Source organism: Felis catus, chromosome C1 (genome assembly GCF_018350175.1).
Source record: "Felis catus isolate Fca126 chromosome C1, F.catus_Fca126_mat1.0, whole genome shotgun sequence".
NCBI lineage: Eukaryota > Metazoa > Chordata > Mammalia > Carnivora > Felidae > Felis > Felis catus.
The window spans coordinates 135652364-135665716 of record NC_058375.1 but is presented as its reverse complement, the minus strand read 5'-3'; the positions used below and the strand labels follow the sequence as shown (position 1 = coordinate 135665716).

The following is a 13353-nucleotide window of genomic DNA, read 5'->3' as shown; positions in this document are numbered from 1 at the left end:
AAATAAAGACATTCTTGGGTATGTTGGGGAAGTTGGTAGCAGCTTTGCAACTCTCTCCCTCAGAGACTATTTTTGCTTGAGTGAGCGAGTGAGCGAGTGCAAGGACGCCTGTGCATGCCTGTGCCCTTTCATGCTCAGAGAATTCAGTGAAAAGTGATGGCGTTTTATTTTCGTGGAGAATAAGATGCCTTTTAAAATACATATTATTTCCCCTGGAATCATTGTTATCCTTGATATATTTCATATCTTAATAACTTTATGTAAACAAACTATGTTATCCACTTCTGCACTTAGGATGAAAGAAGGCTTTTTTTTTTTTTTTACAAAATAACGAAAATAAGATTAGAACTGTGATCTCCACAAAATAAGTTACACTTTCTTCACACACAAACACACACACACACAAATTTGTGGCCCATAGTAAGTCTCAAGCAGGAAGAGAAAAAAGAAGGGTAAATACTAGAAGCTGAATCGCCCTGAAATTAACAGGTTAGCTGCAAAACCCAAGATGCTGTAAATATTCACATTTTATCTTTCAGGGCCCTCGAGTATGGTAAATTCGGATGAATAAATTTCACTCCGAATTAATGTCTATATTAAATCCAAATAATTGTTAGACATGCATGCAAGATGAAGACTGTCACATGTCTGTCTCCAAAATATACCATTAAATGAATACCGGTGCACAAATCAAAATTAAAAATATAAACACCTGCCAGTTACCTACATCATTTTAGAGGCTATCCCGAGAGGCTCTCTTCCTTAATACTGTATATGCTGCGTCTTGATCTTTTTGAGTGAGGATTTGCTGGCATGACATTTAATGCAGGCATCTTATACTGGCAGAATTGTGGGATTTTTTTTAAGTGACTGCTTTGGAGGTTTCTCATTTTTCTTCTTTTCTTCTTTCCCTTTTTCATTTTATGAATGTTGTCATTCACTAGCAGAGAGTTTGTAAGACACCGTGGCCTAAGGAACGCAGATCCCATCACATTTATAACAGAACTTTTATAAACATGTAGTAAAGGATCTAATATTTTATATTTTAAAACAAAGAAAAATCCTATCAGGCGAGGTATGTAATGCTCTAAGTGTTTATGTGTAATTAATGCCAAAACTCTTTAAATACTCCCATGTCCCGAATACCAGGAAAACAGCCAATTGGTTCAGCACCTCATTGGAGGGGGTGCCTTGTGTGCTCTTGACATTAGGCACTGCTTTGAATGACTTCACCAAGCAGAAACCAAAATGTATATTTTTTCTAACTTTTTGGTAAATAGTGTTATCAAAATTACATATATGAAATCCAGAAGGGAGGGGAAACAAATCTTTGATGGACAAGTTGAAGCAAATTCAAATATTTGTAGCATCAACAGCAAACTGGATATTTCCAGAAAGTGAACAAATTGAATTATTCATGAGGCCAAAGTAAGTCAATACATCTTTATCTTAACCAGATCCTTTCTAATAGTTTGCATGGTACAAAATACGCAGTATAATTAACATTTACAAATGTAATATGTAAACGGAGAAGAAAGACTAACAATTTGGCAAATCAGTTTATTTGTAGTATAATAGTCCTGATACACTATCATATTTTCAAATTGATATACTCAGATCCAAAAGAAACTGTGCACGGATATGTGAAGCTTTGAAGAACACGCAGCACATCAGGAACCAGATGCAAGAAAGGGGGTTCATCCCCACCATTTCCAATAGAGAAGCTATAATGGCTCCATATTGCCTTTTCCCCCTTTCCATTTTATCTTTTAAAAATCTTCATTTTCAAAGAACATCTACCCCCGCCCACATGAGGACGGTGGTGGTTGTATGATCACGTTGGTATCTTTTTTTTTTCCCCTCTCAATATTTATCACAAATTTAAAAAGTGAACTCCCAAGCCAGATAAGGCGGGGGGTGGGGGGAGGGGAAGAAATCTACCCAATTCTTTAATAATGGAGTGATTTTTGAAATGTACTAAGTGTTGTGCTCTGCATGGGCCCCGCAGATTCCCTCCCCCATCACCATCACCAATAAAAGGGTAAGTCATCACATTTTCTGTCCTACATCAAATCTATGATATCCTTCCTACATCATAATTCTAGGACCAAACTGGTTTCCAAAAGGGATGTCTCCAGGCTGTGCCAGTTTGCCAAGATCTTTCTGGTCAGGATCCTGAGACTGTGATTTAGCCCTGCGCTCTCCAAGCATGCAAAAATACAGCCATTAGAGACCTGAGCCATGCTTCTCCATGTGGCCTGAAGTTTCCAGGTGGCTTGTGTGTGTTATGATTGTGCCTGGCCTCAACATAAAAGCAAATTGACAACCCCTACCTCCCCCGAGCCAGTGCCAATTTTTAAATAAAATGTCTAGTGGTGATTTATTGCCAGTGCAAACTGCCAGACTGGCAGCCCCATTTACCTACTAAGCAGACAAATCAGTAAAAGCTATGTCATCCTTGCCCAGTTTCCCCAAGTATGTTCTAGAAGGCATTCCAAATTTCATGTTTATTCTGTTACAAGATTTCTTATTTGTGTGCATTAGAAAACAAAATATCCAGTTGACCTTCCTGACTTCAAAAAGTTGTTATTCATCCCTTGAGAACTTCCTGAGATCATCCAAGCTCATTTTCCACAGATCACAGACTCTTCCATTCAGATAAGAATGGTTGACCATTAATCACCTGGCTTGAATATCAAACAGGGCTGCAGAACTGAAAGAATTTCTTTCCTGCATCTAATATCATCTCAGGGGCATGTTTCCTACCACTTCCCCAGGGACCAAACACCTGCCTTGGCGATTTTCAAGAGACTTCTCTGCCTTATTCCTCTCCAGTTCATAAATAACAGCACCTATTCATCAAGGTATAATTTTTAAATGTAATTTCAGATTTTTTTTTTTTTGGCTCTCTCCACCCCTATCATTCCCTATCAAGCTGCTTCTTTCTTGCCAGGATAAAGTGCATGAGATTTTTGCATGGCTCTGGTCAAAAGCATTTCTTTTTATTCAGGAGTAGAGTTCAAAGATTGCTACATGTAATGTATTTAAAAAGAAAAGGAAAAAAAATCCAGAGCCATCAATCCCTATTTCTTTAAGATCACAGACACGCTGCTCTGATGAATGAAACCTCTTCCAGTCTTACTTAAGCTGCTCAGAGTGACTAGTTATCAAGTCAATGAGAAGAAATCTTTTATTTCTTATCTTGATGCCTCTGTGTCATTGTACACAAAATGCAGAGCCGTCTATATTTCATCAACCATTTCTTCATGTATTATTTAATAAACTGTTTAGAGCATGTCTAATTACAAACATTTATTATAGAACTCAACCCTAGAAATGTGTGAGAATATGCTAAATTGTTCCCTACCTAAAGTTTTAATGAGAGTATAATACCTCCGGCCCATATGCTTCAAGAACGTTATCCTTAATTATGTAACATGGGTATTTTACTGATATCTGTTAACTGCTCAAGCAGCTGTGGTTTTCTGCTTTTTTGCACAGCTCGGGAGGAGCAGTGAGTTCAGTTTCCCCTTTTTGGGGGGTTGCAAAATCCATACCCCAAACAGGTGTGTGCAATCACGAACCGCAGTGATGAACCCAAACTGCTGCCTTTCTAAAAATTCCACCAGCCGGTGACACACGCTGGTCAAGGTTGCACAACCTTGTTTTCCACCGGTTATTTTGATGATTCATTCCCCCATGGGGAGGTGAATTTTCAGCCATTGTTACTTTGCTCCTGTTTCTGATAACCAGAGGAATCACTTCCTCATTTTGATGATTTCTCTCTCCCTCTCTTGCTCTGGCTCTCGCTGACTCCTTGTTTCCTTTTTTAAGTTGGATTCTGATCCTTTGCTAGGTGCAGCCTGAACCGGCTGCTCTCTCCTTCATGGACAAGGGCCAGGAGAGGGGAAGTTAAAAGAAACACTTCCACATGAAGCAGGACGCTTCAAGTTGTTACTTCATTGGAGTAAAGATACCTGGATGGTCTGTAACTATAAAGCAATAATTCACTAAAAATATAAGAACTCAAAGCAATAAGTGAGTATTGCCTACTTCCAACTAGTGCCCTTGGAAAATTACATCAATTCCATCGATTGCTTTAGAAATGTTGGTGGAACTGCCACCAAAACTGAACCAGGTATGTTGCCTCATATTGCTTTGAATGTCGAATGTGCCAAATTGTCCTCTTTAAAAGGGTAGGTTTGATTTTTGCAAACATTGAAAGTTTATCCAGAGCCAAGTCTGATGATAAATCGATCGTCTTTGCTTTAAATAAGTTTGATTACTAAATAATAAAATGAGCTCTTTGTGAGAAATAAAAAATGAATCTAAAGAAATTTTCAAAATGTCAGAAAACATCTTGAATGGCGGGAAACGCTGCAGGGTTAAACGTAGTCTATCCAACCTGACTTCCCTGGATAAGTCAGCATTCCTTTGTAAATTTCATACGCTTGCTAAAATGATACCGTATAATTTTGCCCTCACGTCTTGACTTTTCTAGAAAATAGAGCAACTTAATTTCTAAGAAACAACAACAGAAATATAATAAGAAACTTTATGCCTAATGAAGGACATCTACGTAGATACACGAGCACATCTACCCATTTCACATTCCTCTAAAGGTACGGGTTTCCTTTTACTAGGAAGTGCTATATCCTAATGGTAAGAGCACACGTCATGGAATGTGATAATTCACATACATTAAACTCAAATATATCACTTACTATCACCTTGAGCAAGTAACTGGATTTTCATGAACATCAGCTTTCTCATTTGTTAAATGTGGAAAATAAACGTATGCTTTGCATGAATATTGTGAGGATTAAGTGCATGAAAAATCTCAAGCAGAGTGCCCGGCACATAATAGATGCCCCAAACATGGTGATTTTTGTGATAATGACATTATTAGGCACCATTGTTCTCCACTGGAGCATGTACTCCTGAAGAGCAAGTACTATGTCTCAGTCATGTCTTTTACATCCAGCATAGTGTCCAACATGCAGTAGGGCTTAAAAATTGTTTATTAAACTAGGCTGAATACATTGTTTTGTTTTTTGTTTTGTTTTAAATGTTTGTTTATTTATTTATTTATTTGAGAGAGAGAGTAGGGGAGGAACAGACACACACACACACACACACACACACACAGAGACAGAGAGAGAGAGAGAATCCCAGGCAGGCTCCACACTGTCAGCACAGAGCCCGATGTAGGGCTCAAACCCACAAACTGTGAGATCATGACCTGAGCTGAAGTCAAAAGTCAGACGCTTAACCAGCTGAGCCACCAAGGCACCCTCGAATACATTCTTTGACTACACCTGAGATTAAAAATTGGAAATAAAAAGTAGAAGATCTTAAATCAATTTTTTGGAAAAACAGTCCAGAGACACCATGATCTGGTTCAGTTTATAATATATCCCAAGTTCATTGGTTATCAGAATAAAGAATATTTGTAGCCATTTTTAAGTATCTGATTTCTTGAGGGCGCCTGGATGGCTCAGATAGTTAAGTGTCAGAATCCTCATTTTGGCTCAGGTCATGATCTCACGGTTCATGAGATTGAGCCCCATGTTGGGCTCTGCGCTGACAGTGCAAACAAAGCCTGCTTGGGATTCTCTCCCTCTCTCTCTCTGCCCCTCCCCTGCTTCTGCACAAGTGCATCCCCACGCACGCTCTCTCTCACTCTCTCAAAATAAATAAATAAAACTTCTAAAAATAAGGTAAAAGATCTTATTTCTTGATGTAACCCTTTCCTGCCCTAGTTAACACTTTAGAAAACTTTATTACTGCAAAATGATTTCATTAGAAGTAACCACAAATAGGCTCTAATCAGGTGACGCTAGCCAAACTAGTTAGATTGAGTGGAGAGTACAGCAGAAGTCATCGATGAGCTGCCAGATGGGGAGACGGTGGGAGGAGAACTTTGGGTAGGAAGAACATTAAGCCACTACTTCTATAATTCTTGGTAGCTGCAGGGGTGTGGGCTCCATAAGGGCGGTGGGGCACTGAAACAAAGTCACACTTCCCCAAACACAAACACAGTGTGGCGAAGTCTCCTCTTAACCTGTCCCAGGCACAAACCTACTGCTTGGCCCTCACAAACCAACCATGCAAAATGACTCCCACAGGGACTGGCCACTTAAGAAGCAACTGTTGTACATATAAATGAACAAATATCATTTGGTCATCATTTTAGTTTTCCCCATTTTTTTCCTTATTTTTCCTATCCTCTGACCATAAAAATAGATGACTCTGGGAAAAAAAAGTAACTCAAAGATGAGACCACACTGGACTCAGTAGAAAATTGTACAAGCCATCCTTTGTAAAGCAATCGCTACGCTTACGTAAATGCAATTGCTATACTTACATAAATTTAAAGGTAGAAAGCTAGATTGTGTCTTTCAAGTAATACCTTGCTACGGTAAGTGAGAGCATTATAACTATCCTACAACAACCAACAGTCGAATCTACCTAACCTCATTGGATCACACTGGTCTATACTGAAAACAGAAATGCAAATTTCTATGAGAAAGAAGTATGTACTCCATGAAATGAATGCTTGGGCTCATAGACTCCTTTCAAAAGGATGAACCACAGAAGTACAATATACACAGGTATCTTCAACTCTCCGCCATCAATAAGAATTCTCCTTTAAGCTGTGCACTTGTGCATATCGGTCTTGCTTCTTGGCAAGCACCTGGTTACGGAGACCATGAACAACACATTCAATTTGCACATAGGTACCCCCATTGAAAAAACTTTGCTTTGTCACGGCACTTGGAGAAGAAGTTAGATAATTATGCTTAGGAGAATTGCAAACAAGGAACAGAAACTTGGGACTTTTTTTTTTTTAAATCTTAAGTTGGAATCCCATGACCCAAGATTTTGCAAGTCCTGAAGGAAATTCAGCTCAGGCAACGAAGAGTCTTATGATATAGAACCCTGCAATCTCTTAGTAGTTAAACCCCTGATTCATACAGGAAAATGAGAATACTAATAAGATGGAATCCCAGAATTAAGTTGCAAAAGAGAAATACACAGCCTAGCTTACCTGACAATTCATCGTCCCCTGTTCTCTAGTCTCATAGCTTGGGATCGACCTTCTGTTATAATACTTCTCATGATTTATGTATATGTGCCCTCTAGGCTGTGAGCTGCTTCAGGGAAATGACCAAATCTTATACTTCCCCGTATCCCCAACTCCTGGCACCGAAATTGGCATAGATGAAATGCTTGGTAAGTATTTGCTAAATAAATAAAATGGCAAGGAAGTGTAGGTCTTATAAAGAGTGTATCTTTGTATAATAATGCATTCTGTAGCTCAGAAACAAACACAACATGGTAAGCAAATATAGTGAAATCTCTTAACATAGGTGCAGGTAGCCAGGCTCCCTTTGTTCTCCCTTGCCCATTTTGAAATTGGCCCCATTTCTCTCACCCCACTTTTCTTCAGCCTGATATTGCTGGGAAACCACATATTTGTCAGTGGAGTGCCATGGCTGGAGGGGTCGGAACTGGGGAAAGAATGAGATGGTACACCCCTGTGAAACCTCTCTGCCTATCCTTAAAACTCTGCCTCTCAAATAGAAGTACAAAGTTCCCAATAACCAAGCCCCAGATAAAAATACTGTTTCTCCCGCTGTCTATCCACCTCAATCAAGGGCAACACCATTCTAAATTATGCAAGCCAAAATCTCACGCATCATTAATTTCTCCCTGTCTCCAATACCCTATAGCTAATCAATTAGGAAATCCCTGTTCATCCTACCTTCAAAATATGTCCGTAATCCAACCACTTCTCATTACCTCCTCTGCTATAAACTTGGCCCAAGCTACCATTACCTTTTGTGTGGATTGCTGAAATAGGCCTTAACAGGTCTCCTTGTCCACCCACAGTCCTGTCTTACTAGCAGATAGAGTGACCCTCTTCAGGCATAAGCCACATCCTGTCATTCCTTCAATCTGAATTCACCTACAGCTTTTGATATTACTCAAAAGAAAAGCCAAAGTCCTTGCTGTGGCCTACAGGGCCTCTACCCCACCACCCATACCCATTACCTCTCTGAACTCCCTGATTTCTCCCTCATGTCTCTGCTCGAGGCACACTAGCCACAGCACTCTTCCAATAACAGATCATTGCACAAAATGTGTCCCTTTGCCTGGAATGACATCTCAGATGACCAGATAAATTGCCCCTTATTTTCTTCTTATTAAACGGGATCTTTTCAATGAGGCCTTCCCTATACATCCTATCTAAAACTTTACCATCCCTCCCTAATACTTTATATTTTTTCTTCCACTCCACTTTTATCCTTAGCAACTTTCACCACCTAACAAAACATATATTTTCTTTATTTATTCCAGTTATCATCTGTTATCCCCACCAAAATATAAGTTCTATCATGGCAGATATTTTTCCCTTTATTTTTTAACTACTGTATCCCCAGAACATAGAATTTTTCCTGATATGCCCCAGTTATTCAGTGAATATGTGTGAATAAATGAATGAATGAATGAATGAGCCTCTAGGCATTGACTTCATTTATAGGATTCATAGACTCATCATTTATGTTTGATTTTTCTCACTGAGGTGGCACATTGTACATTTTGAAAGAAACAGTACTTTGAAACTTGTTTAAGACAAATCCATTAATAAAATGAAATATAACTACTCTACTATTCTACTATGAAGTTGTATATTAGCTTACCCAGAAGAAGGAGTTCATAGGAATTTTCAAACTTAGGTCATGGGAAGGATTAAATGAAATAACATAGGTTTAAGTATTTTTTAAAGGAAGTGATAAGAAAGCAAAATTATCTTTACTTTCTAATAATGAAATCTATAACTACAAGAACCTAGAGAATTGATTGAAAATCTATTAGAAAACTCTAAGAATTAAGTAAAGTAGCTGGTTGCATTAATTTAAAAAGTAAATAGCATTCCTTTAAAGAAAAAAAACAACCCATTAGAGAATATCATGGGGAGGGTGGAGGAAGAAGGGGTTGGGGGATGGATCCTGTCACAGTAACAAAAAAAATGAAACGTTATTAAAAAAATTAAGATTTTTACATGAATAAAATGTTAGAATGTTATTAAGAAAGGTAAAGTAACTTAAATAAAGAAAAAGATATGTCTTTATGAAATTAACAACAACAACAAAAAAACCCACCCGTTTTAGTACCTACCAAAATGCACGATACCACTTTAGGCACTGGGGATACAACAGTGAATAAGAAAGATAAGACTTTTGTCTTCGTGATATCTCAAAGGCACTAAGAGTTCAGTCTTTCCAAAACCAAACTCATAATGCACTCTCTCAAATTCAGTCTTACCTCAGTGACTCTTACAGCTAAGAAAGACACCACCAAGTATGCAAGCCAGGAACCTGGCATTATCTCTGATACTATTCTCTCCCTTACCATTGATATCAAAGCCGTCAACAAGTCCTATCCATTTCCTCTACTAAACATTTCTTGTATGTGTCTCCTCCCCATCTATTCCACTAACACCTGAACCTCGATCATCACTGTCTCTTGCTGGACAATGACAATAAGCTTCCTAGCACTATCTGACCTGTCTTCAACCAGATCTCATAAAGGTAGCAAATGTAATCCTTTCTGAAAGAAAAATGTTTAATGGTTCCTCATCATTCAGATCTTAAGTCAAACATCAGTTCCTCATGGAAGACATCCGTGACTAGTCACAGGTTCTTAAAGTATCACGTACTACTTTAGTTTGCCCCTTGACCCAGGTGATATCCTCTATGAGGATAGAAACCATTTGTCTTCGGGTTCTCACTGTATTTCTAGTGCTTAGCATACGATTCGGCACATAGTTGGTGCTCACTAAATAATTGTATACAGTACTGCTCTTAGATCTGGCTAAGATGGGCCCTTGTTATAGTCCTATTCTCTAGAGCCTCCCTCCATTACCCACCCACCCCCCACCACCACACACACAAAAGAGAACTTAAGAACATGCAGACACTCTGTTGCGAGACTTTTCAGCACATAGCACGGTGCAACCCATAACGCTGAATAGCCACTATCATAATTTACACACTTTAGAAACCAGACAAATGCTTCTTCTCATTCCTTTCTCTAAATTCCTCACACAAAAATGTAACTGCGGATGCTTGAGGATTGGGTTGACGCTAACATTAGAAGGAAACTGCTTCAAATGAGGAGCAACTACGCAATTAGGTAAGAGAAAAGACAAATTAATCATCTTGTCAAATCCTTCCTCTCAGACAGTATGAATGTAAGAGATTCTTGCGAAAACAAGTATCATTTCCCAGAAGTGTCTAGCATCTTTCCTGCTTCTTTTCATGTTCCAATGCACTGCTCTGGAAGTCCTCACAAACGAACACAGTATTGAACATGAGAATTCTTCACATGTCAGGATGGCAGAGTTGAAACCAGCTCAGGGTTGATGAAAGTGTGAGGAAATGGACACTCTTTATTATTGCTGGGACTTTCATACGACGTTACGTTTTTAGAAAGTACTTTTGAAATATACTTCAAAATGTAAAGTCTTACACCCTGGAGAGGCAATATATCCCAGTGGTTATGAGCATCTGCTCTGGATCCAGAAAGAAGTGAATCATACCGTGATTCTGTCACTTCCTTGCTGTGTGATTTTTGTGCAAGTTTCTTAACCTCGCTATGCCTCAGTTTCCCCCTCTGTGAGATGGTAATAATAATAGTACCTACCTCATACTTCCTAAAGTTGTATCCTAAAGGGATACCGCCTATATCCTCCTCGTCATCATTATTATCACCATTAGAGCAACGCTTTATCTATATAATTTCATCTTCACAAATGGAAAACACTGCAGGTAGAGGTCATAAAAAGTAATGAGGTAGGTCCATATATGATCCTAGGGAAAGATGTTCATAATAGACTATTTAAATAAAGAATGTTCCACAAAAACATCTATGATCCTTACTTTAATATCATCTACACTGTGATTTATAAAGTATGTGTGTACATGTAAATACAATAAAAAATTCTTAAAATGATGCACAAAACTGTATGAAAAATGGCTATATTTGGGGAAGGATTTTGTTAATGATTTTACATTATCTTATACTGCTTGAATTTTTACATAAGCCTTTACCACTCTTATTGTTAAGACTTTAAATCTATTTAAAAAAATTTTTTCAGTTTTAGTCTTTAAAGTCACTAATGTTCACCATTTCCAGGATATCTCCTTCTTTGGCACAGGGAACGATGTTCCACTCCCCGTTGCAGCCCAACTGAAGCCATGTGACTACTTCTGGCCACTGAACCGTGAGGGAATGCAACATGTGTCACTTCTGAAACATTACCAGTCTCTATCTTTTTGTACCGAGGCAAACCTGGATGACATCTGATGGGGCTGTTGTGGCTATTAGGAAAAAACAGCAGAATCTCTTACCACAAATTGAAAAATTGTATTTATATATATTTTTTTCGATTCTCCAGGTCTTAAGGGAGACCTACTTTTTGTATCTTAAGGAGATCCTCCTACTTTTTTTGTATCTTGAGCTAGGTGAGGTGTACTGTGTCATGGAAAGATCTTAATAAAAGTTTATTAATGATACTATTCATTATATCCCTTCCTAACTCCAAAACATGGAACTGCAAATGCGTAGTGCACATTATTGCAATTTAGAAGAGTACGATGCCTGCTATATTTGAAAATAGATAAGAGATTAAAGGAAAATAAGTAATCACCGAATATTTTTGGAATTCAAGTGCATTTGGATTATAGCAACCTCTGTATGTAGCGTGTATTCAATAGGTAAGTTTCAAATATCTATTTGTACCTGGAGCCAAGAAAACAGGTAACTAAAGACTGAGAACAAGATCTCACCAGACCCACAGACTAACTGGAAAGGAACTCCTGGAAACAAGTAACCAGCAGATAAGCGGCAATAGTGCAATGCATAAGGCGTTATGGCTGGATGAAGAAGCAAGGGGCGATTTATTCCTGGTGATCCAGGAAACCTTCAAGAGGAGAGGTGCCACTTGAAGGAGGTTGGGGTCAAATAGGCTATAAATTTAGTTTTGAAGTTCAAGCGTGTCCCTAATAAAGGTGTTTAAAATAAACTCACGTGAGCCTGACTTTGTTTACGGAATAGAACGGAGCGAATGTTTTCAAACTATGTTTGCACAATTTTTTCCATGAAGATGAGCTCCTATTTAATTTGGCTCTACCTAGAGTTAAATAGAAGTATTTGTACTGCTGTTTGAATTATTTGATGACTTCTCATTAGGGATTGGTAAACAGTGGTTTAATACTTTGAACACATGAGATTCAGTCCAAAATCAGATTTATGGCAGTCTGGCAATTTAAATGAAAGCCATGCCTATAGCTCACAAAGCCAGAGGTGTGATCAAATTGCATATCGAGCAGCGGATGGGGGAGCGATGCTCACTCAGCATGTCGCGCTCTTACCTTGTTTCACCAGTTAAGGTGTAGGTAGAAAAACTGCAGGTTAAATTGCAAACACAATAAGGCATAAATTACATGAAACCTGATATTTGACATGCATTTTATCTCCAGGTACCTCTTGAATAAAACTTTTGTCAACTGAACTCAGAATTAACAACCGCCCCCCCCCCACCAAATCTGTAGTTAATATATTGTGCGAAACACAAAAACTCAACAGGTAGAAAGTATATACCTCAGTATATACTGAGTATATATAAGTTTATATATTTCCTCAGTATATATAAGTTTAATGTATACAATCAAGAACTAAACAGTCCTGTGTCCACTTTGTTGGACTCTTTGTTATGGGGTAGCTCTCACCTGGGTGGCTCAGTCGGTTAAGCGTCTCAGTTTGACTCAGGTCACTATCTCACAGCTCTTGAATTCAAGCCCCAGGTTGGACTCTATGCTGACAGCTCAGAGCCTGGAGCCTGCTTCGGATTCTGTGTCTCCCTCTCTCTCCGCCCCTGCCCTGCTCATGCTCTGTCTCTCTCTGTCTCAAAAATAAATAAACATTGAAAAAAATGTGTATGGGGTAGCTCTTAATCATGTAAACATAGATATCACCACCAAATGTGATCATCTATATGAATATTTTCCAACCTCATTGCAGGGACCAGCAAATCAATAATTTTCTGCTCTCCCACATTCCTACCTGGTCACACTGACGTTACAGCTGCGTTCTTTCTTTCCCTACATTCTCAGGATCTTCAGCAGAAAATATGAATGTTTGCTGGCCAGACATTTAATCTGGATTGTGATTTATAGGTCTCAAAACAGTACCTGACTTTTATTGTCCCCTCTCAAAGTGTTCAAGTCTTTCTTCAGATTTTAAAAATATCTATGTCCTGGCGCCCCTGGGTAGCTCAGTCGT

At 38.6% G+C, this 13353-nt stretch overlaps 2 long non-coding RNA genes across 2 annotated transcripts in view; one reads left to right on the top strand and one right to left on the bottom strand.

Annotated features, from left to right (window-relative positions):
* The window catches only part of LOC109502676, a 108607-nt gene that overhangs the window by 76078 nt on the left and 19176 nt on the right, over window positions 1-13353 (bottom strand). The window lies entirely within an intron of this gene.
* Window positions 2641-12099, top strand: LOC109502674. Its single transcript, XR_002161434.3, has 3 exons — window positions 2641-2864; window positions 7147-7236; window positions 11206-12099. It is a non-coding gene; the product is annotated as an uncharacterized LOC109502674 (long non-coding RNA).